This window comes from Mus pahari, chromosome 19 (genome assembly GCF_900095145.1).
Source record: "Mus pahari chromosome 19, PAHARI_EIJ_v1.1, whole genome shotgun sequence".
NCBI lineage: Eukaryota > Metazoa > Chordata > Mammalia > Rodentia > Muridae > Mus > Mus pahari.
The window spans coordinates 65,065,067-65,091,091 of NC_034608.1; the positions used below are offsets into that span (position 1 = coordinate 65,065,067).

A 26,025-nucleotide genomic window follows, 5' to 3' on the forward strand; every position below is an offset into this window, starting at 1 on the left:
ACCAAAGCCTGTTTATTGTTTAGTAAAAGCACTCAAGTTTAAAAAATGTGATTCATAATGAAATTTTTGCATAGAAGTAGTTTTTTTGTTTCTAAAAGTTTATTTACTCACTATGTTTGTATACAGTTTAGTTTGGTTTTTGAATCCAGGTCTCATTATGAGTCCAGGCTATCCTCAAACTTGTGATCACTCTGCCTCAGTCTTGGGTCTGGGATTGTATATACTCACCATGACAACCAGCTTGACTTCAAATAATAGAATTTATTGTTGCAACAATATCAACCCACCTGAACCCCTCAGAGCTCCCAGAGACTAAGCCACCAACCAAAGAGCATACATGGGCTGGTCCATGGCCCCCAAGCACATATGTAGCAAAGGAATGCCTTGTCTGGCCTCAGTGGGGAGGATACACTTAATCTTGTAGAAAATTGATGCCCCAGGGAAGGGGGGTGCTTTTGGGAGTGAGGTGGGGGTGGGCGGGTGGGTAGGAAAGTACCTTCTCAGAAGCGAAGGGGAGGGTGATGCAGTGAAGAACTTGGGAAGGGGGGGACGAGGAAGGGGGCAACATTTGGAGTGTAAATAAATAAAACAATTAAGAAAAAAGGAATATCTTTTCATTATTCCAAAGAGTGGGAACCATCTTTAGTCCTCATAAGCCACCCCTTACTTGCCTGTCATATTATTTCCTTCTCTGTTGTTAGGACAGAATGCCACAGGTGAAGTCAGTGCAATGAAGAAAGCATTTATTTGGGCTTGCAGTTTCCCATGGACTCTTCACAATGGTGGGGGAAAATCATGGCAGCAGTTGGCCGAGGCAGGAAGCTGAGACGTCACTTCTTCAGTCAGAAACTATCAAAGCCTGCTCCTGCTGATGTCCTTCTTCCAGCAAAAGCTCTACCCACTAAAGGTTCTACAACCTCCACAAACACTGTCACTATCCAGGGACCATACTCAAGAACATGAGCTGATGGGAGAGTTTCTTACTCAAGCCTTGCTCATTCTCCAGCTCTGTTTGGAATGGACTTTACCGCCAAGGGATTTGGTAGAAAGATCTAGGCTTTGGGAGTTACACATAGTTACATTCAAATTACAACTCTGTTAGCTAGCTTCTGGAATTCTCCGAGCTTCAGTTTCTATACATGTTATGGGAAAATGCCTGTCTATCTCAAGGAATTGTCTCTTGCACACTACATTCAGCATGGTTCATGATGTTCAGGGTGTTCTAGAAATTGCTAATTTCTTTCCCTTCCCTTCCCTTCCCTTCCCTTCCCTTCCCTTCCCTTCCCTTTCTTTTCCTTTCTTTTTCTTTTCTTCTGGTTTCTCTCTGAATCTCTTTCTTTCTCCCTTTCTCCCCCCTCTCTTTCTTTCTTTCTTTCTTTCTTTCTTTCTTTCTTTCTTTCTTTCTTTTTTTTTTTCAGAAGATAGCACCATCTACCAATACATTATAAATCATCACAGCTATATTATTATCATCACAATAATGTAACTACCCAGGAAAAGAAAAGGAAAAAAAAAAGATGGTCTTTAAAAAAGAGCTAGATAGAGAAATCAAACTGCCAGTCAATGATAATGCAAACTTTTAAGACATAATTAAACAGTGTTTCAGAGTAAGGAGATTATAATCTGCAGAGACCAGCAGTGGATAGTCCCTCACAGAGCAGGGAGTCCCACCACACTGGAACAGCCTTAGAGAAATCATCACTCCTACTGCAACTGAGCCCATTCTATCTCAGGAGGCAGAGCTCAGCTTCTGCAGGTAAGAGCCCATCTGGGGTTTTCTTTCTCCTTTGCAGTTCCTGGGATTTGATACGTTCTAGAAGACTAGTTTTAATTATTGCTCTGGGTCGTCTCTCTTGAAGCCTTGGTCAGGCACTTCATCAGTGGATGGTGCTCTACTGGCTTTGTGTTTGGGTCTCCATCTCAGACAAAACATTCCTAATGCCCTTGCAGCCTTCACTGAGATATGCTGAAGCTGAAGAGAGGCCTGGGGAGGAACTCGTTGATGGCACGAAGAAGCTGCTGGTGTTCGCTACAGGCCGGCACCGTCAGGTCCTCTCATGAACACTCAATCCATCTAGGATGTGTCCTGGCCAAAGATGTCATATCTCACTGCTTCAGCCGCATGTCAGCATCACTCAACAAGGGCAGATAAGGTAATATCTCAAAGCTCTCGAAAGGCATCCTGCCTGTCTCTCAGCACAGGGGGCTTAACTCCTTTCTACTCAGATTCAAAAGGCCACAGTATAAAGCGGGGGATGGTAGACAGAGGGAGAAAGACAGAAGACACTTGGACTGATAAAGATAATGAGGCACCCAAAGCAGATACCCACTGAAGGTCCCATTTAGTCAAAGAAGTTGTCATTCAACAGTGTTGCGTGGGCTCACGTAAATGGGTCCCCTACATGCGAACTTATAAGAGGACCTTATTTCTATGTGCAGATAAGTAGAATAGCTGAAAGAACCCTATTATTAACATTAGCAAATTTACACATAAATAAAAAAAATAATAGAAAAGACACAAGAAAGAGAATCAGAACTTTCCTAGTTTCTGTTCTTAGGTTAATTCATTATGAACATAATTTAAGGCACAAATGCAGACTGAGGTGAACACAGCAGGAGCCCTGTCTCTGTGTGATTATTCTAATCACTGATACTGTTATCACTGGTTACTATTTATAAGTAACTTATTGGTCTCTATGCAGTAAAGTATTTTGTAAACGTAATCATAGTTAGGCTGGCTTGAATACATATTTCACTAAAGATGATCTGCAGATGGTCAACACGCAGAAGCGATGCTTAAGGTTACCAGGTACTGGGGAAATGCATATGAAAACCATGATAAGAGATCTCTGTGCCCATGAGGATAGGTGCATGCTGTGTGGTGTGGAAAGCAATGAACAGAAGCCTAACGTTTAGCTTTGGATGACTGTATTCATCAGGTATATAGCAGGCCAAAGTAAAAGACTAAATAGTGAGACACACACAGAATGGGGGCAAGAAAAAGGAGAGGGAGGAGGGGGAGTTGGAGAGGAAGGGGAAGAGAAGAGAAAGAGGGAGGAGGTAAGGGAAGGAGAGAGACAAGGAGAGAGAGAAAAAGAGGGAGAAGGAGAGAGGGAGAAGGAGAGAGGGAGGGGGAGGGGAGGAGGAGGGGGAGAGAGAGAATATGATTAAATTGGGCACTCAAAACATCCAGCAAAATTGACTAGTAAAATCCCGTTGTTGGGCCATTAACTGAAATTCGCAAAGGACTCCTGGGCAGGGCAGAGAGTCTCTCTGGTGAGCCTTCCAACGGAAGGACAAATAGTAACTGATAGAGGTCACGCCATCAAGCCCGGGGTACACAGCATAGCACCCAGCAGCAATCTTCTGTGGAAGTTGAAGCACTCAGCTGGGGTTCCCAACAGCTTTCTGTCTGCCTGAGAGTCCGTCCAGCTTCTCTCCGCCACTGCAGGTATTTTTAATACCGTAGGGGTAAACAACAGTCATGTTTGTCAGACATGGTTTATCTTCTACCTCTTTTCAAGGTAGGGGAGCAGCCCACCCCCAGACAGGTAGCCTTGGAAGACTCTCTGAGGGAAACACTTGGCTCTGAGGTAGAGGGGAGGAAGCTCAATTCTAGACTCAGCTTCTGACTGACTTCATACAGCACAAGGCAGTTTACCAACATAAAATAACGTACATTACACAATGTCATACGAAAAGCAGGGTACAGGCGTGGTGCCCCAAGCCTGTAAACACAGCACTTAGAAGGCTGAGGCAAGAGGACTAAGTTGAAGGCCAGTCTGAACTACCAAGTGAGTTCAGAGCAAGCCCAGGCTACAGGATTAGATCCTGTCTCAAAAACAAATGTGTCTATGCATGTGAGTGTGCATGTGTATGTGCATGCGTGAGTTCATGTTTGTGTGTGCATGTGTGTGCATGTGTGTGTATGTGTGCAGAAATGGAAATGTGTACGTTGCTGGTGAGAATTTAAAATGCTATAAGTCACTGGGAAAACAGTTTATTCTAAAAATGCTAAACACAGTTACCACATGAACCAGTAACTTCTGGGCACATAATCCCAAAACTGAAAACACCTACTGAATGAAATATTTGTATACAAATGTTTATTCCAGTTCCACTAACAAGAACCCAAACCATAAGGGCCAGACTTCTACTCCCACTCAAATTAGCTGAAGCCCGTTCGTTCTATTTCTGTGGACAGTAAGAAAGTCACTAAAAACAATATTGTAACGAAGTTAGAAGGGGAAAAAAGACAGTGTGCCTGCTGCATCCTCCTCTCTGTCATAGAATGTCCCCATCCTGTGCTGTTCCAAGGGGTCACTTCCTGCGTGACAAAGGGACAAACCCAGGGAAGAAAAATCTAGAACAAACTGGGGTAAGGAGAGGTGCTGCAGCCTAGCTTGCTTACCCTACCTTTGTTTGCAGACAAGCATCTTAGCAAAAGGAAAGAAATAAATACAAACACAAGAAAAACAAGCACAGGACAGCCCACACCCACACCCCTGCCACCCTCTCACACACACTGTGGCTTTGCACACAGTCCCTGTGATGCTCAGAAAGCCTTTAGTGAGCAGAAAGGATGTTGTGGGCCATGTCCTAGAACCAAAAATGAGTATACTGTTTCTTCTTCCAGACAGGCGTGTTCTAGTTCCACAGCAGACACACTGATGCTCAGGGGCCTGTCAGGAGCAAAGAGCTTTCTGAGCACAGATTTCAAGGTACCTTCTTAGCTAAAGCATGTCGAGTGAGCTCCTGGTGATGTCTCAGTGAGGTCACATGGCTTGCCTGGCTCAGAGTTGTCTATGACCATGTGAGGTTAAACTGGAATAAGGCTTTCTGCCTCTAAAGACACTAACAGGTTATGGCAACTACTTTATGCACCTCATTTAAGTTTAACAGTGTTCAACAACAGAGATATGCAAATGAAGAGATCAGAGATGGGGAGAGACAGAAAATGCCCCATATAACTAATGAAGGTTGTAAGTGGGATTTGGACCCAAGTGTATTTGGTGTTCAAGCTTTTGTATTTGGGTACAAGTCTTACTTTGTATCATCTACATCCCCGATTCCACCTCCAAGAATGGTTCTCTTCATTGGCTTTGGCTTTTCTCTCACATTTCTGACCCCGTGGGTTAGAAGTCTATTCTTTTCATTTGGAGTCTTACGGGAGAGCCCATGCTGTCTGTCTGAAGCATTTCCCTTTGTCCAGCCCTCACTGCCTCACACATGATTAGTAAGAACACCCTGCTGAAGAGTGCAGTGACCATGTCTAACAACTTTTGGATCTATGACCTTGCCTAGCACAACATCTTGTTCACAGTAGTCATTCAATAATTGTGTGTTCAATATTTCTTATAGATTACCTGCCAGGAAATATAATATTGTTATATAGATTCATCTGTTAATATTCTTCATATGATCCAGTTCAATCTTAGACTGAATGTACTTCTTGATGTCTTGGGAGCATTTAAGCAAATAGATTGAACATTAGAAAAATATTCTTCCTTTTAACTTATGACTAAAGTGCTTAAAATACTAGGTGCTAAAACTTATCTTTATCCGACTGCTTACTTGAACCAACATTGAGACTAAAGGGAAAAGAAATTACCGTATGTGAATCTGTTACTTTAAACCTCTTATTCTCATGAGTTTCTTGATAGGTCCATATAGAGAAATTAATTTACAGATTTAGTCAGCATAACTGCTAAAAAATGCAAGCATAAAGTGCTATGCACTTATTCCTTTGTGTGGCTTCTGCATACTTCAGTATTCAGTTCATCACCTTTAAGGTTTTCAAATTCACCAGCTGGAAGACTACCTATCTTATTCTCCCACAGCACTAAAAATAAACCGACGCGATTGAAAATAAATGAATAAGCATATTCTTAGCTAAATTGTTTTCTCATGTGACACATACTACTTAACTAACTTTTTCTTTGAGATTGTTCATTTATCATATCTGAGTTGCTTTGGACATCTGCATCTTTACAAGCAAAAGCAGGTTCTTGTTGGAAAAGATTCTGTGGAAATCAAATAGCTCTTCCCATGGCAGTACAGGCCTGGAATCCCAGTTACCATGGAGACTGAGGCAAGGAAGATGGTAAGTTCAAGGGTTGACTGGCCTACAGTGAGTTCAAGGCCAGCCCAGGAACCTCAGAGAAAGCCTGTCTCAAATTAAAAATATAAAAGAGGTTGGGTGTATAGCTCAACGGGAGAGTACTTGTCTATCATGCTCAAAGCCCTGGGTTCTATTTCAAGTACTAGAAAGCAAAACAAAGAAGAAGGAGGAGGAGGAAGAAGAAGAGGACGAGGAAGAAAAAAAGAAAGAAAACCCTAGCAACATTTTTCTATAATCTTGTTACAAACGCAAGAGAAACCACTGAGATGAGAAACTGTAGATTAAACTAAAAACCTTGAAAAAATATTTTTAGACCATGAAGAAGGCCCTATAATTTTTCAATATTAAAATGGTTTGTTTTTCAATGTAATTTTCTTTATGTGGAGCTCATAACATTGAACTTCAGGAAGCCCTCTTGCTTAGTGGAGAGTTGATGATATTCTTAGTTCCTCTCATCTCCAAATCTCCCAGAGTCCATGTGTCTATGTAAAACCATCAATCTCAGAATGTGTCTAAACACAAACTCTGAGACAGGCCACAATTTACTGTTCTCTGTGACAGACAAATAGCCAGGAAGCCCTGTCATTTAACCTCGATGCTTTCTTTGGTGGTTGTGGACAGAAAGGTTTTTTTAATTTTAATTTTATTTTATTTTTATTTTTTTATTTTTTATTGTCCTGTCATAAAAAGGCTACAAAATCCATCAACACAGGATAGCCATATGTACAAAAACATTACTAAGCCTAGGTATTTTGGCCACCACATGAAAAATGAAAATAATCTTTTACCAATATAATTCACAAAAACTCAACATCTGTAACATTTGTATATTTATTCTAATTGGACATGGATGCTACTAGCCATATCATTATCTTGAGCAAACAAATACTAAATTGTGAAAGAAACTCATGGATAAAAGCTGGGCTTGTTCTCTTCACAGGTGTCCAGACATTCTAACTTTAGATTGACCTTTATGTCGATATTTCAGAGATTATGAAAGGCATTCAACAGTGAGCCTGGAAGTCTGGGCTGAGCGAGACTTACCAAACATATGCTAAGAGCATCAATGAAGAGGAATGAAGATATGTTCTCTGAAATGTCCACCTATGATATGTGTAAAGTTTCTGGAATTTTTATAAATGTTGCTATTTATTCTAACTTTGACAGAGTATGTATATAATTTTTTTTTCTTTTCTTTTCTTTTCTTTTCTTTTCTTTTCTTTTCTTTCCTTTTCTTTTTTACTTTAAAAGTTGCATATAGTTGAGGAACCAGGCCACCCACCCTTATCAAAAATTTTAACCCCTTAATTTCCTCTGTCTAAAGGAAATACAAGGACAAAGAGTGGAGCAGAGACTGAAGGAAAGGCCATCCAGAGACTCCCCAACCTGGGGATCCATCCCATATACAGTCACCAAACCCAGTCACTAAGGCTGATGACAAGAAGTGCTTGCTCACACGAGCCTGATATAGCTGTCCCGAGAGGCTCTGCCAGAACCTCACTGATACAGATGTGGATGCTTGCAGCCGGCTATCAGACTGAGCACTGGGTCCCCAATGGAGGAGTGAGGGGAAGGACTGAAGGAGCCCAAAGGGTTTACAACCCCATAGGAAGAACAACAATATTAACCAACCAGACCCCCCCCCCCAGAGCTCCCCAAAACTAAACCATCAACCAAAGAATACACATGGATGGACCCGTGACTCCAGCAGCATATGTAGCAGAGGATGGCCTAGTTGGTCATCAATGGGAGGAGAGACCCTTGGTCCTGTGCAGGTTCAATGATGCCCCAGGGTAGGGGAATGCCAGGGCAACTCTCCAGCAGGCTCCGCCCACGTACACTCCTCCGAGCAGCTCCACTCACACTCCTTGCCTCACCTTCATCTTGTCCCACTCATTGGGGCTTTTAGTACCAGAACTTAAACCTTTTCTTCTTCCCTCACACGGAAAAAAAAAAGCAGGAAGAACTGTGAGTTCTCCCTCAGAAGTTTGGCTTTTTCAAAAATAGTAAAAAAAAAAAAAAAAAAAAAAAAAAAAAAAATAAAATTGAAAAAAAAAATCAATGAGAAAAAAAACAAAACAGAAACGATTTCAACTTTCTTTCATCTCCTCTCATTATACACTGGAGCACCTTGCCAATTATTTCATTTCTTCAAAGATTAAAATGTTTTTTTTTTCCCCTTCCTAAGTAGAAGGGAAACATTTTAATAATCATAGATTAAGAACTTCAAATAAGTTCTCAGGGAGTAAAAAGCTAACTAAAAACAAGTTTGATAAAAATTATTTATTTCTCAAGAGTTTTTACACGCAATTGAAGAGCTGCATCAGAGAGATGTAAAGGGATTCAAAGCAGAGGATTGGTCGGTTTTTTTTGCTATCGTTCTCTTCCTTAAATGAGAAGGTAAAAGAGTACACTTTACAGTGTACTTGGCATTTCAGGCGAAGTAACTTTTTTTTTTTCATCTCTGTAACCTAATTTTACTAAATATATTTAACAAGTTATTGAATGTGTAAAATACAGTAAACAGTACCTTAAATATACTTATATTTTTGACCCTCGCTAGGTTTTACATTTCAATAAAAGATACCTCGTTTACTGCTGTTGTGGTTTGATTGAAAGATACTTTAGGTAGGCTCGGGGTTTCCCCAGATGGGGACTGGTCTTCAGGACCAGCTGGAAGAAGTGGGTCACTGGGGCAGGGCTCACTGCTCTGTGCCATTCTATGTCTTGACTTTTGACTCAGTTTGACTTCTTGTCTCAAGGCCCTGCCTCCCAGGCTTCTCCCAGAGACTCTAGCTCTTGGACTGTAAATCTAAACAAACCCCTCCTCCCTTAAGTTGCTTCCTCTTTGGCGTTTGGTCCAAGGCACCAAAGACAGCAGGTAAGAGAGCTGCTCCTGGTTCTGATACGCCACCAAGCTACGAAGGCCCGCGGAAAAGTCTATAGCAGAGGTCTTCAATGTGGGAGGTCAAATGACATTTGCCACCAGAAAACACCTGTCTATACCAGAAGCAATTACAGTTCTGAAGTAGCAACTGAAGGGACACTGGCTGGCCCAAGCATGACAGTTATGGCTCTTGCAGGCTGTGTCCTTCTCCCCCTCTCCCCTCTCCCTTGCTTAAAAGTATTGGATTATATTTCTAAAGCTAGCCCCAAGATCCCTTATTTGGCCACTTCCTCCTTCTGAGACTGACTGCCATGGTCTAGCTGTCAAAGTATCGAAGTTCAGCCATCAAAGCCACCTTTAGCTCACCTAATTAACATGCCCAGTTTAAATGAAAACTCCACATCCTAACACGGTGTTTCCCCCTTCACCTTTATAAACCCTGTCAGTTTCCTGTGGGCCATGTCTGTCTCTTCTCTATCCAGAGACAGTACTTCATCCTCTGGGACAGAAACCCCGACCCTTCTCTCTCATCCTCTGTCTCCTGTATTTGTCCCTTGTCCCTGCCCTCTGTTCCTCTGGGTCAAATAAATCTCCTTTGTGCGGAGAACTTGGTCTTGGGGGTCCTGAGCTGATATCGATCATTCCAGCAACAAAAATACTTTTATGGTGGGGTGTCATGACAAAATGAGGAACTGTATGAAATGGTCATAGCATTAGGAAGGTTGAGAACCACCGACGTTTAGCCCTAAATGTAGTTTCGACAGAGAAAACAAAGACAAGTGTATCCCAGTGCACTTGTATTCTTGTTTGAAATACTCTGAACATCCCCTGAAATTTACAGTTAAAAAAGGTTGGTAGAGAATAGTTTTCAGAAGCATTATTGGAAGGATTTGATAACAATATGCTGTGTGAAGGTCTGAAAGAATTAATAAAAATATTTAAACAACGCCAGAATTAGCAAGACCTGAAGTTCTTTATGCAACATTATGATACAGGCAATCCCATCCTGTGATTCAATTAAGATGGTTCTTTTAGAGAGCTAGCATAGCCCATGACATCGGTATCTTAAAAACTGATTAAAAAAAAAAAAAAAAAAAGGCGATTAACCTGCTCCATCCCTTAAAACTTGAGGTCTTCATCTGGGTGCAGAATTGCTTGGCAGAAATTCTCCAAGGGGATTCCTAGCTGGTCTTTGAGTACTTTGCGGTAAAAAGGGTCTTCTCATTATGTAAGATGGTGTGTCAGCCTGTCTGGTTGCTTAATGAGGGTAGCCAGTATGCAGGTGAGAGAAGAGCCACGTGACCAACGAGAGGTCAAAAGAGAAGCGTTGAGTCTAGGTACGTATAACTTTTCTTCCTTCCTTCCTTCCTTCCTTCCTTCCTTCCTTCCTTCCTTCCTTCCTTCCTTCCTTCCTTCCTTCCTNTTCCTTCCTTCCTTCCTTCCTTCCTTCCTTCCTTCCTTCTTTCTTTCTTTCTTTCTTTCTTTCCTTTCTTTCTTTCTTCTTTCTGCAACTCTCAACTGCACTTCTGTCTTTGGCTCTGCATCTCAGCCATCTCTCCGATTTCACCTTAAAACATCATTCCCTCGCGCGCTCATCCGTAGTGTCTGAGGTCCTAGCTTTTATTCTCCTCCAGGATCCGTTTCTCCTCTAAACACTTAGCATCCAGCGCGTTGGATAAAGAGGAGTCCCAGCAGTCGATTTTGAAAGAAAAGATAAAGTGTTGCGCATCTGAGGGTTGTCAGGTGCCGGTGTCAGTACTCGGATGCCTCCTGTTGACAATGATGGCTATCGCTGGGGTATCTGAGATCCCTCTTTTCTGAACACTCTTCAGAAATCAGCAGTATCTGATTGTTCTTTCAGATCAAACAGAGTAGGGAGACGAAGTAAGCCAAGCATATTCTTTCTCTCTGTACTTTGTTGTTAAAAGGGGGAGGAATTCCACTAGGGACCCCCTAACTCAGTTTTAGATATTACCAAACTTCTGTAAGAATTCCTGTTCTCCCCCCACCTCCAGCTCTTCCCCCGCCCCCAACCTCACACATCCAGCCACTCTCGGGTCTCCCGTAGATATGAACATTTGTCTGCCCCTCTAAGGGTTGTTCAGTGAAACTGAGCAATGACTGTGGATAACACCAAGCAGTCTAAAGATAGCGTAACGATATCTGCTGTGTTCCAAAAGTGTACTATGTATGTCTCTCTATTTACCCCCTAATAGGGTCATTTCTCTTTTCTTCCTGCCCATTTCTCGGTTCCTCATTTTCTGGGGCTGGAACAAAGGGCTTTTGCTCCTTGCAGTTCATGCGCTTTTAGTGAGATATACCCTTAGCACTTCATTCTTCTTAAAACATAAAAGGGTTTTTGCAAAATTTTCCACTGTTACTCATGGAACCTCTGCTATGGGAGTCTTTTTTTAACAATGACTTATTCCGTGTAAAATGAAAAATATTTCGCTTTGCCCTTGGACAGCTAAGAACATCATTTAAGTTAGACTCCCCTCCTTTCCCTGCACCCCATCCCTCCAAAACAGAAATGAATTCTTTAGCTGGTAACTGAAGTCTCGAAGAAAGAAGGTGTGGTAAACTGCCTGCCATAGAAAATGGCAAGAGGAATAACGGTGCGGATGGTGTGCTTCTTAGAATGTATTTCTTGTCGGACACAGGAAGTCATTTCTCACCAAATTGCAACGTGACATACTGTACAACATGTCAAAGTCGTTGCTAAAATACAAATTGGAATCGAGCTGCGTACCGTTCCTCTTAGATCTCTCAGTCAGTTTCGCACATCAGGACTGTTCAACATGCAGAGCTCATAAATTCTCCACTCAGACAGGGTTTTGGAGAATTTCACAGAACTCAGTGGGGTCTTAGTAGGGACGCTGACAAGAACCACTGAGTTCTTTAATGACAACTAAACAAGAGGACACCATTCCTAATTTACTCAAGCAGAATCCAATACCACAACCACGCAATTGAAGAACACAGGTCTTCCTGTGTGAAACTGACTTTTGTGCTCTCATTTTTTTTAACTCTTCCATTGGCTGTTGACTTGAATATTCTTGCCAAGTCTGAATTCTTATTCTGCATGTGAAATTATTATATAATTTGGTCTGTTCCCTTTCAACATTTTCTGCTATCACCATATATAATATGCATACATTTATTTAAATATACAATATATAATGTATTTCTATGTATCCCTCTATTCCTGCTACCTTCTAATACATGCCTGTCCCTTCTTCTAGTCCACTTTGTGTCCCTAAACAATTCACTTCTACTCTCACATTATATGTACGTATACGATTTATGTGTCTATATAGAATGTAAAACCGGCAAATGATAAAGCCTCTGTGGCATTTTTCTTTTTGAGATGGACTTAACTCACTTAAGGTTATCTCCATTTGCTTCCATTTCCCTGCACATGACATGACTTCAGTTTCCAGCATCCACCTTGGGCTGTTCACAACTACTTGTAACTTCAGCTCTAAGGGATCTGACACCTTCTCCAGGCTTCTTAATGTAACTGCACACATGTGGCCCACACACAAATGCACACACACACACACACACACACACACACAGACACAGGCACACACACATATGCACACACACACATGCACGCACGCACGCACGCATGCACGCTCGCAAGTTTGTTCTACTCTAGGGGACTTCAAAAGTGTCTTCGACATACTTAGTTCCCTCTAGCAAGGAGAGATAAATGACTTTATTTTATACATCACAAAAGAGGAACAGATGGGGTACCCAGGAGCTGAAGGAAGTCGAGGTTATTTCTGATTTGGGACCAGCACAGCAGGTTGGTGATGAGAGAAGTATCCTGGGAACAGGTTTGTGGGTGTGGCTTTCCTGCCTCTGAGTTACCCTGGCTGTTCCTTATCCCAGAATGCTCTTTCTCCAACTGTCACATATCTTTAATGTTCAGCTTGAGTGGTACCTCTTTACCTACTCTCCCAGGGTCTTCTCTTCTAAGCATCAGTCTCCTGCTATTTTCTGTCTAAAGATCTGATTGATTTCTCTACTAACAATACATTGCAATTGGTGACCAATCAGCATGTTTGTCTCGGCACACCATTGCTAAATTAAACTCCACAAATGACCCCGGGACTCTTCCACTCCGTTGTAAGCCCTTAGCATATTACCCCACATCTAGCATATGTATATTAGTACATCATGAGTTTGTTGATCAAAAGGAGTGAATGTATCAGACTTGCCGGGTGATAGGAGAAGTACAGCCATTATGGGGAAAGAAGAGAAGATTCTTTTTATGAAAAAATAGTATGACTTGCCTGTGTGGACTCACCAATATAGTTTGACCTGGGGGAGCACAGGGAAGAAGAAAATTAATGTCAAGATATATGCATGGAAGGGTAAATTAGCAAATGCTGGACCCTGAACTTTATTCTTTGGGTAAGTGATAGCTGTTGAACTGGAGATAGATATTCTTTCCCCCTTATGCTCTTATATCTTCAACCTACAGAGAGAAAGAAGAACATATCCTTTCAAGTGCATCTACTGTCAAACCTAATATCCTCGGACCAGACCCGTGGACCTTAGAGAGAGTTGGTTGGAACTAGGGGAGGAGGCGGGGAGGGGAACGGGGCTTGAATTGAAAGTTAAATGAGTTCCAAGGACCCGCTGAGTCTTGCAGTGTGAAGGTTCACATCAGGCCGAGCCCAACATCTGAGATCCATTCAAGTCAACAGATTGGTTGCCTCTAGAGTATGCTCAGCCCTGTGGCAAAACACAAGAGGAATCAAAAGCAGGATTCCCTGTCCTTTCAGAGCAGAAGAGACCTGCCTCTGTTGGAACTGCTCCAAGTGACCTCCCTACTTGGAGAGGGACTAGGGAATCGGGCAAGGCTCAGTGTCCAGATGTTCCCCAGGGAGTCCTCTCCATAGGGTGAGCTGCCATGCTTGCGTCTGGAGAATGCCCAGATGTTTCTCTGAACCCCTTTGGCTGTGTGACTGCCTTTGTCTAGACGAACCCAGGAAGGCAGTGTGAAGGAACCCTGGAGGATCTATGAGTCATCCAACATTCTCCGCTGACAGCAAGAAACCATGCTTGCTTGGGCATTCTGTTTTAACAACCAGAATTGATTTTTCTCACCGTGACAGTTGGGGTACAGGGACATTGATCAACTATTTCCTGTGCATCCACAAGATGCTAACTATTGTGCTAAAAGAATCCCAACTTTTCTTGTCTCATGTGAGAAACGAAGGCGTTGAGGATGGGAGTTTTTATTATTATTATTATTATTATTATTATTATTATTATTATTGTGACTGCCAATTTCTGTGCAGATTATGCGAGGTTTGTGGGGGAGCTTACAAAGCTGCCTGAAACATCCTGGAAATGGTATATACCAGTAGGTCATAAAAAAGTATTGTCAAAAATGCAATAAAAACCAAGTGCTTTAAATCCAAGATGCAAGGAAAGGTACAAATGTAAAGGGGTCACCAGAGTTTTAGGGTATTTCATAAGACTGGAAACACAGAGTTTAATTCCTGGGTATAAAAGTATTTACTCGGGGGAGGGATGAGTTTATTTCCCCATATGGAGTTTGTTAAAACACACTGCCCCCAATGTCTCCCTGTCTACAAAAGCATGTGTTTCAGCCCCTACTGCCCACTGGCTGTGTACATAAGCTGAGTTGGTAGACCAGTAGAGTACCCAGTTAAGCTGGGTGGTGAGGTACTGCAGTATCCAAAGGAAACCACTGCAGGGTAAGACGCAGGGTATGGAAATGAGAAGAAAGCTAGATCCTTGCTGCCAATAAGCAGGCATCAGTGAGTGGTCAGCCTTCAATAGCACAACAGACTCATGAGTAATGGGGCCCCAGAGCGTAACATTCAATGCCGGCTTCTGCCGGCAGATTTCTGCAGCCCAGAGGAGTGTGCATCTTATGTTTCCCCATGCTTATCTCCTTGGCCCTCCATTCTTGCCATCATCAAAGAGAAGCTGGCTTTGCTGTTGACAAAGATGAGGCGTCTCTTCCTTTCTAAGGGATTGGTGCACATCAGGCTTTTGTGTGCAGACTCTTCCTTAAGAGTCGGGCTTAGCATTTGGTGGCATCAGGGTGGGAGGCTTTTAACCTTGGTGCCTATAACATTTATAGATGGGTGAGGTTTTGCTTCAGAGAGTAAGTATAGATATTGTAGAGCCTTTAACGCAATCTTTAGCCTGTCCTTCATGGAAGCTAATGTGACTTCTCTCAGAGGTTGTGTCTAGCAAAATGGAATCCTGCTATTACTAACTGTATTCTACGTGTCAATACTGTCCCTCTTGATAAGTCTGACCTAAGTGACACTTCAAACTTCTTCTTTAAGCTAACCTTTTAAGATTTATGTCTAACGTGACTTTCTGATGAGAGAACAATCATCGTAAGTCCCCAAAGCATTTAAAATCTCAGCCAAGCCTTTAATCCCAGTATTTATGAAGCAGAGGCAAGCAAATCTCTTAGTTTGAGGCAAGCCCAGTCTACAGAGTGAGTTCTAGGACAGCATGGGCTACACAGAGGAACTCTGTCTTGAAAAATCAAATAAAAATAAGTATTTAGAATCTCAAAGTTTTGAAGCATCTAATTATGTGATATAGGTATTAATAAACATTTTTTTATTAAACTATATGCCCAGACAATATCACATTTCCCTCATAGCGATATTATCTCAGGAAATTTTCTAAGTGAATAAATGATATGTTTTAAGAAAAGGAAAATGTTCTACATGCTATTATACCCTTCACAGAGAGTCTTCCTTCTATCAACGAATTTGTGAACCAAGAGCAGCGTGACCTATGCAGTTAACAATGTGGACATCGCACCTTGCTCTAGACTCATTTCTGCCTCTATTGAGCTCTGGAGACCATTTGAAGGCCCTCAGACAGAAGTCTCAAGAGGGGAATTTTCATTAACCTGTCCTCCACCAGTCCTTGCAGCAGCAAACTATGGAGAGCTCCATCGAATCACCAAGACTTTATTTGATGTGTTTTGTTTATGAGTTTTTTTTTTTTCTCACTTACCATACTGAGAACTCTCTGTAAGTCACACACATGTTTGATTCAGCTTATATCATCTTGAAAGAGCCTATAACCAGTCCACACAAACTGAATAAACGCAGACGGGAGGAAGTGCTCATCTCTTTAAGAACTCAACTTCTGCAAGCCATTTTTTTTTTCCTCTCTAAAACCACAGGTGGCAATTCCCTGTAATTGTAAAAACCTGCAATCTCCACCTATGAGTTAACATTTGAAGTCTGAATGCCAAACCCTTGGCCCCTGATCAACACCATGATACCCCTCAAGGATAGCTCTGTATAATCACAGACCTCACATATATTAAAGATAAACATTATTTAAGCCATCTCCAGTGTACGACGATCTATTACCGCTACTCAAATCTTCCTTAGAGTTTCCCTTTCCTCTTAAGTAGTAATCAGATCTCTTCCAGAGTACCACTTTACCTTGATTTTTGAAGCGTGGCATTTAATGTAATTGTGATCTTTAAAAAAAAAAATTTATAAAGAGCAGGAAAATGGCTCCTGTCAGTGAAAGACATTCTCCGGACTGCTTTGCAGAATGAACTTCCCAGCTGACTTTAACTGGTGATGTTTGAATGGGCATATAAGACCCGGGAGGTGACAGTAGGTTGCTGGCCACTCTGAAGAGAAGAATAGCTGGAGTGCTTTCCCCGCCCACCCTCCCACTGTCCCTTTCCAGGAGAGAGGAAAGGAACTCTTCAAACTGGCTGTAAACTGCACTAAGTCGGGTCTTGAGGTCAAACTCTGACACAGAGGAAGGAGTACTGATCCAGGGTTTTCTTTACACACGCCATTCTTTGGATAAAGGCTGATTACACTTTGTATAAATCTACTCTAAGATCATGCTCCCGCCAAAGAACTTTTGTTCATGAAGTGTGTCAATGGTAAGTAATTGAACAGAGAAAAAGGATGGTAGGTAGTAGATCTGTAGCCAGACATATAAATAGACGCACACAGAATCCACCACACAATTTGCCACTCTCTTCTTGAGCATCTCTGGGAAGTGCCAGCTGTTGGCTGACTCCCCCATGCTATGTAGGTCAGGATGATATGAGAACCCAAACTATATATAAAAAAAAAAAAATGACAACAAAATGTACCCTTCGTTGGTCCTAAGGAGTTATATAAAGCTCCCCTAATTGACCATATCAGAGGAGATTTTGAACTTCTTGCATGAAAACAACTTGGTATTCCTGGTGATCACACCATTTACAACAAGGTCTCCTCTGAGTGCTCCAGAATAATGGGGACAGTATTTTAAAATAAATGTGTTGCAACACGCAGGCCATGTTTTCAAAAGCCTGGCCTGCTCCCCTTTAGAAAGGTAGGTTGCTGCTCTGTTGGAGAAGGGAGATTGGCTCTCGGGAATATTTTTTTTTAACCCCAATCAACAGTGTTGGAGGGGGACTTTTTTGGCACCTGAATGATATACTTGTAAAAAGAAAAAGTTGCCTTTATAGAAGCACACACACACACACACACACACACAAAAACATATCTTTTTCTCTGAACACGCTATTCAGTTGAAGTCGGCTTTGTTAATTCAATGGGGCTTTGTTATGTTCACAGATTGGATTTTTTTTTTGACACCTTACTTTTCTAAAACTTGCTATGGTGGGATCGTTTATTGTTATTAGCCTCATCTAGATGTTACAAAGCAGCAAGGGCCATTCTCTGGTGATAATTCTGGGTTGGGGGTAAAGTAGACATCACAGCCATTGTAACGTAAGGACAACAGCCATTGCAGGAAAAGGGGAAAGGAGAAAGAAAGAAATAGAAATGTATCGGAAGCTATAAAGTCGATCTTTTCCTCTGACAGTTATATATGTAATGCTAATTAAATTTTTATTAATAACTAAGCATCCCTTTCTTGGTAATCATATCCCACTATACATGACTATCTATCACCATTTGAATTGTGGAATACCTAAAATTGTAAGCTTAAGAGTTTAGATAAGATTTAAGGAATTTATGAAAACTTTTTTAAAAAAATGAGTTTCCACATGAACTACAAGCAGAATGATAGAGGATGTGGATGAAGTTGATTTAGGTGATGTCTGTGTGGTAACCGCATGCTGCCACAGGATACTCCTTGGAGCCACTTCCAGGAGCAGACTAGGATGCACAGGTCATGGGGTTCACTTGCTCTTTCTTATATGGCCAGCTTCACAGCCCAATAAATCAGCCAGCTCCAGGGAACTAGGCTGTTCAAATAGCTTCGCAATAAAGGATTTTATGTAAGAGATCTCCAATCCCGTGGACACTAGTCGGGCATGATCTAGAGATACACAGCAGATAGACAGGGGTGGGTGTGAACCCAGTATTGAAACTCCATACGGTCAAGGTCAAAGGACGCAGACTCACCGCCTCCGCACAAGGTCAAGAGCATCTGTGTTGGTGTTAGATGCCATTTCCTTTCTACCAGAAGGAGCGCCCCCCTCCCCCATGCTATGCTCCAGGGAAATAGTTCATTTCATTCACTTTTGCAGATATTGATGTATCTCTTCCTTGACGTGTAGTATTGTAGTACTCTGGTACTGAAGTATTTTGTCTATGCTAGGAAAGGGTCCCTGATAAGGGCAACTTTCGAGTCTCTTTCGTGCTGCAGTTCTCTGATGCTGGACACGGACATAGCTTTCTCACTATCCATTTTAGGCCGACTATTTGTTAGGGTTATTTACTTCTGGTAATGTTCCCCGAAGCAGAACTTTATATTCAGAAGCTAACAAGAATGATGACTTTGAGAGCCGACTGGCAATTGGCTACCTTTCCTGGAGGGGAGACTTTTGAGTCTTTATTACTCATTGCTGAACTGTCTCCTTGCATTGTGGTCAGAGGCAGACAGAATCTGGTTTGTTTGAGTTCTGCCCACTCCATTAGTATGTCACTAACACTGTGCATTCTTATACAGTCTTCTACTGGCCAGGTTCGGGGTTTCATCACTTCTTAGTTAGTGAGATATGATTGAATATACATCCATGGCTGACAATCTGCATTCTATTCAAAGAGTTTAGAGAATGGACTTTCAAAATGGAATCCTGCTAGAACATGGCGTTCTTGTCAAATAATTATCGCAAATGAACTAGTAGGCGCAAACCGTTGTGTGTGCCACGCCCTCGAAGCCTCAATTTGAACTGATTCCTAGGTACCTTAGAAGAGTAACCGAATTTTGTGTATATGAAATAGCACTAGGGAGATATGGTGTTTCCATTTTACAGATTAAGAAACTGAGAGAGAGAAATTAAGATTGACAACAGTTGGAATTAGAAGGTGATAGAATAGGAATTTGTTGATTGAAAAACTAAAAAGCGAAGGGGGGGTTTCTGTCCATCTAATCCTCACATCAGTGCTTCTCCAGTTCCTATCTTGCTTAACCTGTGTCCTGACTTTTCTCTGGTGATGGCATGTTGAGAGGTTGTTGTTTTTTGTTTTTTATTGTTTTTTTCTTTTTCTTCTTAGTTGGTCATCCTTGATGCCGGCCACGTGCTATCAAATTGGTCATTTTGTTTTCTGAAAGCAACTGGGAAGATTTAGAGCCATCCTGTACTGCAGGTGGCATGCTTCCACAGTGGAACAACAGTCCCTTGTTGTAGAACAGAGGACTTGGGGTGAGCCTGGTTTGGAGAGTTTAGTGGCAGAAGACACTGGGAAAAGAACTCAGCCCTTAGAGTACAGGTCATATCTTAGTATATATACCCACTCTGTGATATTCCTGATCACCATTTCTGTAAACACACCTCCGTGGGCATTGAGGAGTGAGCACCAGACCATGAACTTATGCTGAAAGCTATCTGCCATGCCATTTTATAGTATGGTTCCTGTCTAATGCCAAGAGAGATTACCTCCTAATTATCAAGGGCCAAAATATCTCCAGACTGATTCATAGCTGATCCCAGACAAAACCGAACAAACAAACTTCCCAGTGGTGATTTGAAACATATTTTGAAGTGAGCTTGCCAATAGGCCTGCAGAATTAAAGAGTTTTTTCTGTCTTTGAGACAATCTACCCCTGAATCCATTTTATTCACGTTATAACTTCCCATTGCTAAACTGATTGTCAAACTTAATTGGCCATTTAAAAATACCTTAGCTTGGATGATTTTGGGGGGGATGTGCGTGTGTGAGGAGTCAGAAGATGACGTTGGGTACCATTCCTCAGAAGCTATCCACCATATTAAGGAGAGCGTTTCAAGGACCTGGAGCATGCCAAGTAGGATAGACTGGCTGACACTGGAGTCCCAAGGTCCAACCTGTCTGTTCCCCAGTACTAAAGGTCCAGCCACTGAACCCTGGTTTTTATACAGGTTTTAGGGATCAGCCTCAGGTTTTCATGTTTGCAAGGCAAACACTTTAATGACTGAACTATCTCCCTGGCCATGAATATGTAACATATCTATTGTATCACATAAAATATAGTATGATATTATATATATATATATATATATATATATATTTATTATATTATATATTATAATACACACACTTCTTTCTTTCATCCTTATTCTGTCATAAGCTAAGTATTCTAGTAAAAAAAAAATCTGCTTAGGTCCTTCACTGTTTGCTTTTGCTTTTGGCAACGAAGACCAAATGCCACCATGACTAGACAGAAGACAGATAGGGAGTTTCTACTGGGAGATCTACAGTTGATACAAAAATAAACAGCCAAAGGCTCCGGTCAGCCTCAACACCACCTTGATTCAGGCCCCCCCAAGACTCCCTGACCTCAGATTAGAAACTTTTGCAAACTGCGGTCTTTCTCTCCAAAGTCTCAGGCCCAACTAGAAGACACTGGACCCCACTCCTCACACCAGGCTCAGCAACAGCCCTATTCATCCCGCGGAGCACGCAACTCAGCAGCCTGGTGAAAAAATTACTCCAGTATCTCACAAATTTGAAAACTTTTCCTTCGCTCCGGATGCTGTGTCTGCAAGAACACGGAAACATCCGGATGAAGAGGAAAAGCTGCAGTCAGCCATTCTGATTTTTGTTCTACTCGACAACAAACACTGAACCACTTATAATCATCAGAATGGCTTACAATGTTTTCTGACATTGTTAATTTCTGCACTTTTCCCCATCTCTCTGATTATCCACTAACTAGTGATACAATCAGCTCAGCATCCCAGGGAAGCGAGTGGGAAAGGGAGGAGGGATTACTCAGCTTGAGCTATGTGGGCATTCTGCACATCCCTTTCTGTTGGTCCACATAGCAGGATGAACAAAGGACAAGGGTCTGTGGCAGCCCAAGGTTTTGGAGTCTGTGTTTAATCTTATATAGACCTGGAAATAGGTAGTGCTTACTGACTGAACTGGGTACCCTTGGCTAATTTCCGCCTTTCAATAGTTTCTGCTATCCTCAGTATCCATTTCAGAAAAAGTCTACATAATGGCTTTATTTTGTTTTATTTTTTCCATTTTTCTGCTGACTCCTTTAAGCCAGAACAGACCAGTGAAATCCTGTGATTATTCAGTTGTTCGAGGCACTTTTTTTGAACACCATTTTCTAGTCTTTACATTTAGGAAGTGCTCCTGAGTATTGTTTGGGGCATCCTGCTTGTTCGTCTGTGTGTTTCGTGGTGTCTCACAGAATTCAGGGTGGCCTCAAACTATGGAACCACGGCTCACCCCACCCTCCTGGCTCTCCACACTTCCTCCAAAGTGCTGCGATCAGGAGCAAGGCTCAGCTTACCTGGCTTGCTTATGAATATTTGTTAGGCTTAATGAAATTTCTGTGTCACCTGACAAAACACAGAGTGCGTGACCCTCAAATTGAGATATTTTGTTTGAAAGACGGACCTTAAAAAAAATATTTCTCTTGCTGGTCTAAATTGGAATAGATGACTTTAATACGGATTCTTAAAGAGACAGATATGCTTTTATGGTTTCTCTTTTGGGTTATGGTTGCTGCCTGTCTTTTTTTTTTTTTTTTTTTATATGCTTTTCCTGGGCTTGAAGATATGTTGTTGTTCTGCCTGATTTGGGGAAAGTTCAGAGGTCTGTGGATCCTACCTTTTGTCTTTTTATCAGAATATATGCTTATGAGTATATATTACAGACAGCCACTGACCTATGTTACAACACATGAAATGTTCTCTTTCCAAGCGTGTCTCAGAGGAACACTAAACCATTCAAGTTTATATATCAGCTATTGCAGACTAAATGCTTGTCCCAAAGAACCTCCTGGTAGAGAAAGAGTGGTTTCCGTGAATAGATAAGAGAAGGGTTCGAAGAGAGGGTACTTAAAAGACAAGGGGAGGTTGGCATGTTTTAGGAGAGTGGTATTCAAGGAAAGTGTTTTCTAAGGTGAAATGCTAGAGGCTTGCAGGGAATTTTAAGCTATATGTTTATGGCAGAAAAGCACACAGGTGATTACTTTCTAAATCCTGAAATACCTCATTTGCTTCAGGAATAAGAGGAGCCATGCACTTACTTTCTGGAATCCTCCAAGGAAGATGATTTATCACTGACAATGATCACTTAGTCTACAAATGTCATTGGCTTGATATCTATTGTAATGCTCTGCATACAGGTCTTTTCCAGAGTGCGATTTGTCCCAAAGAAAGGAGGGCAAATAGAGGAAAAAAATAAATCAGCAAAGCAACTTTGACAGCCCACTTCTCCAGTCTACAGGTAAACATTGAGTGTTCACTTCCTGGGCTGCCATTGCTCCAAAGGTGGTGTGTCAAATATAATACTGAAACTCTTTGTTAAGGATATTACAAGGACAGCCATTGAGGAAATGTGTGATCATAAATTACCAAAATCTACCTTCTATTAACTGCTTTTATGGTAATAGAAAAACACAATAAAAAGAACCAACAACAACAACAACAAAAAAAAAACCCTCACCATTGCCTACACCGAGGTCTAAGCGTCCCTCACGCTTGGGAGACGGCTCGCAGCACGTAGTTTTGATTAATTACCCACCAAGCTTATAAGAATGTATGTGTATGCTCACAAGAGCACTTATTAAAGGGCTCTCTTATCACTATTGCTGAGACACCCTTAGGGGAAAGGTAAAAATCAGTGTCTGGAAGGGATATTAAAAAGAAACAATAGTGGATACTGCTACAGTTGTAACAAACCAACTACAATTTTATTATTAAAATAATAATAATAATAAAAATAAAAAAAAATCTATCCTGCCCTCCTTCACAGGAGGAAAAGTAAAAGAATTATCCTTACAAACACTGAATTTATCTCAAATTCACACAGTAAGAAAAAGATTCTTGCTTTGGATATGAAGTTAATTTAAATCTAGTAGCTCGAATACAAAATAATACCAGTGACAACGACACATTGATTGTCTATTGTCCTAGAGGTTTTAGCTGTGGTCCTGGCCTTTCAACCTCTGGAGTGATTTTTACATTAAATGGTGTAGTATACTTGAATGAATAACGTAGAAATTTGTGCAAGTAACTTACTTTTTTTTTCCCATGTAAAATTGTATTATTCCTACATACTGGCATTTTACATTGGTTCCATAGTTTGGAAAACTCTTTGCTTTATGGGAATTTAATTTTGAATCGTATTAAAAGAAGAGGCTGTCAACTAGGAGGAAGAAAAAAAACCCTCAGACTTCCACTCATTAAGCACATCGAGTCTGGAACATTTAAAATAATTCTCCCTGAGAACCCAGAACTCCTGGAAAGACTGCTGTCACACATCCCGAGCAGAGCCGGCTTGTCAACCTACCTGTTGTAAATTCTTTTCTAGCATCTTAGTAGAAGACACTTCCCATTTTGTGGAAACCTTTCAGAATGTGATTTTAAATGAACCTGTTCACAAGGTTCAAAGCTTTAAATTGCTAGACCACAGTTACCATTGAGAAAACTCACTGAGCAATATAAGAAGTGAGGAAAACCATAACCAGGTACAAGTTAAATTCTCTAGGGTCACCATGTAAGTGCCTCTCAGAAAGGATTAAGACTTTCGGAGAACACGGAAGCCCTTAAACAATTCACTTCCTAGAGTCAGAAACATACACCCGGGCAGTCCATTATGATTGGCCTACTTTATGCCTGTAGCTGATTCACTTAGGATTTTTTTGGTTTTATTTTGTTTTGTTTTGTTTTGTTCAGAGATTCTGTATTTTAGCGTGTCCTCATTCATTTAATCTTCCAGAAAAAAAAAAAAAAAAAAAAAAAGGTCCGTAGAAACGTGATGGCTTTTGTGGCATCAAAACCACTGCAAATTCAAACAAAGGTGCCTTTTACAGAATCATTGAATTATTGACTACTGTGATCCAGACTCAGGGTTGACAAAGCCATGGTGGATTTGCTGAAGGACTTGTTTTGTTATCACAAACAAATCGCACACTGCAGGAAAGCCCCTCTGGAGATATTTTGGTCCCCAGGTCCACCTACCTTCCCCTTTTCGAAAAGAGGCCTTCAGCTCCGTTGCTTGCACTGAAATTCCAAATCTTGGTCTTACAGAAGCTGGAGACCTGGAATAGAAGACACCAAAAGATGTAAACTGAGTCAAAGGGTTGTTGATATTTCCTGTGGAAATGTAAGATTCTAGCATTCTAAAAGTAAACGCCGGATTATAGCAAGGTTGATCACTGGCTTCGGATAATGAACCCGGGAAAGCTGATTAGCAGTTATTTAAAAGAAACCATGATAGTTAGCTGTGACCCCCAGCTATTTGGCAGTTAGAGGCAGGAAGATAAGTTCAAGGCTGGCCTGGGCTGTAGATTGAGTTCAGGGTCTCAATGGGCATACCCGGGAAAAACTTATTTCCAAATTAAAAGTTAAAAGGGTACTGAAGATCTAACTGAATGGCAGAGCACTTGCCTAGAATGTTCCTAAGGACCTGGGTATAGTCTCCAGGCCCATAAAGAAAAACAACAACAACAACAACAACAACAACAACAACAACAAACTACATAAAGCTTTATTTCATGCAGAGTCCCTTGGCATTTTTCCTAAATTTTAAAAGGTAGAAATCTGCATGATTTATTTATTTTTACAAAAAAATTAAAGTGTTAAGCGATCTATGTCGCCTTCCCATCTTTTTTAAAGCCCCTCCTCCTCCTTACATCCTTAATTCCATTTAAACAGGATGCAGGTTAGACCACGGGCTGAAGACACCTCAGGTTACCTTGGTGTTCCTAGCAGCCACAAGTACATTCACTATAGCATGAACTTAATGCAGTTATTAGTTAGTTTGTTTGTTTGTTTATTTTGGTAAGGTCAATGAAAAAAAATCAATCGTAGTAGCTGTTTATTTTTTCATGCCACTTAATCGTTGGAAACCATAGCCACACTTAAAACAAACCAATTTCTTGGAGTTATTTCCATGTGTTGAATAGCAAGCCAAACTCTCTGTGTTCCTTTAGTTTCTTTCTGTCACCACACACGAAAGACCAAACAATCAAACAGCATCAACAAACAACAGCGAAGTGGGAGGACCCAAGAGTCATGGCGACAGTCAGAGGCAATTCTTACCCCTCATCATGGATGCTTCTTTATGGAAAGGATGGTTTTAATGCAGAGACTCAATGTGCAGAGAACTTTGGCCGGGCTCAGCTCTAACTGGGGACAATTATATCACACCTTCTTCTCAACTCATAGCCAAAGTTATGGAAGAAGGGTGGGAAGATTGTAAGAAGCACTGGAGAATGATGCAGAGTATTGCTCCATTGAATGCTGATACAAAGTAATGGTTCTGGACATGACAGGGCCCTTGCATGCATGCACTTGCAATAGCTCCACTTGCCTGCACAAGATGTACAGAAGATCAAGCTAGTCAACATCCCATGATAGGTGGGAGGGAGGGTGGGTTTGAGCATCTACTCCTTGCAGAGCAGCTTTGGAAAGGTGATAGCTGCTGAGGGAGGAATTGTTTTCTGCAGTGGTATGACTCGTGGTAGGTTACTCCCACATCTCAATGAATGGCTTTATACATATGCACAATTGTCAACTTTAATTGGACTCAGTGGCTGAGAGAAAAAGAAGAGGAGGAGG

The 26,025-nt window shown here is 41.4% G+C and overlaps 1 protein-coding gene across 1 annotated transcript in view; it reads right to left on the reverse strand.

Moving 5' to 3' along the window:
- Positions 1 to 24,490, reverse strand: part of Tenm3 (teneurin transmembrane protein 3) — a 723,224-nt gene extending 698,734 nt beyond the window's left edge. Inside the window, exon 1 of the mRNA XM_029531758.1 lies at positions 24,424 to 24,490. The gene's annotated coding sequence lies outside the window, so the exon portion shown is untranslated. The remainder of the gene's footprint in view (positions 1 to 24,423) is intronic.
- Between the last annotated feature and the right edge of the window lie 1,535 nt (positions 24,491 to 26,025).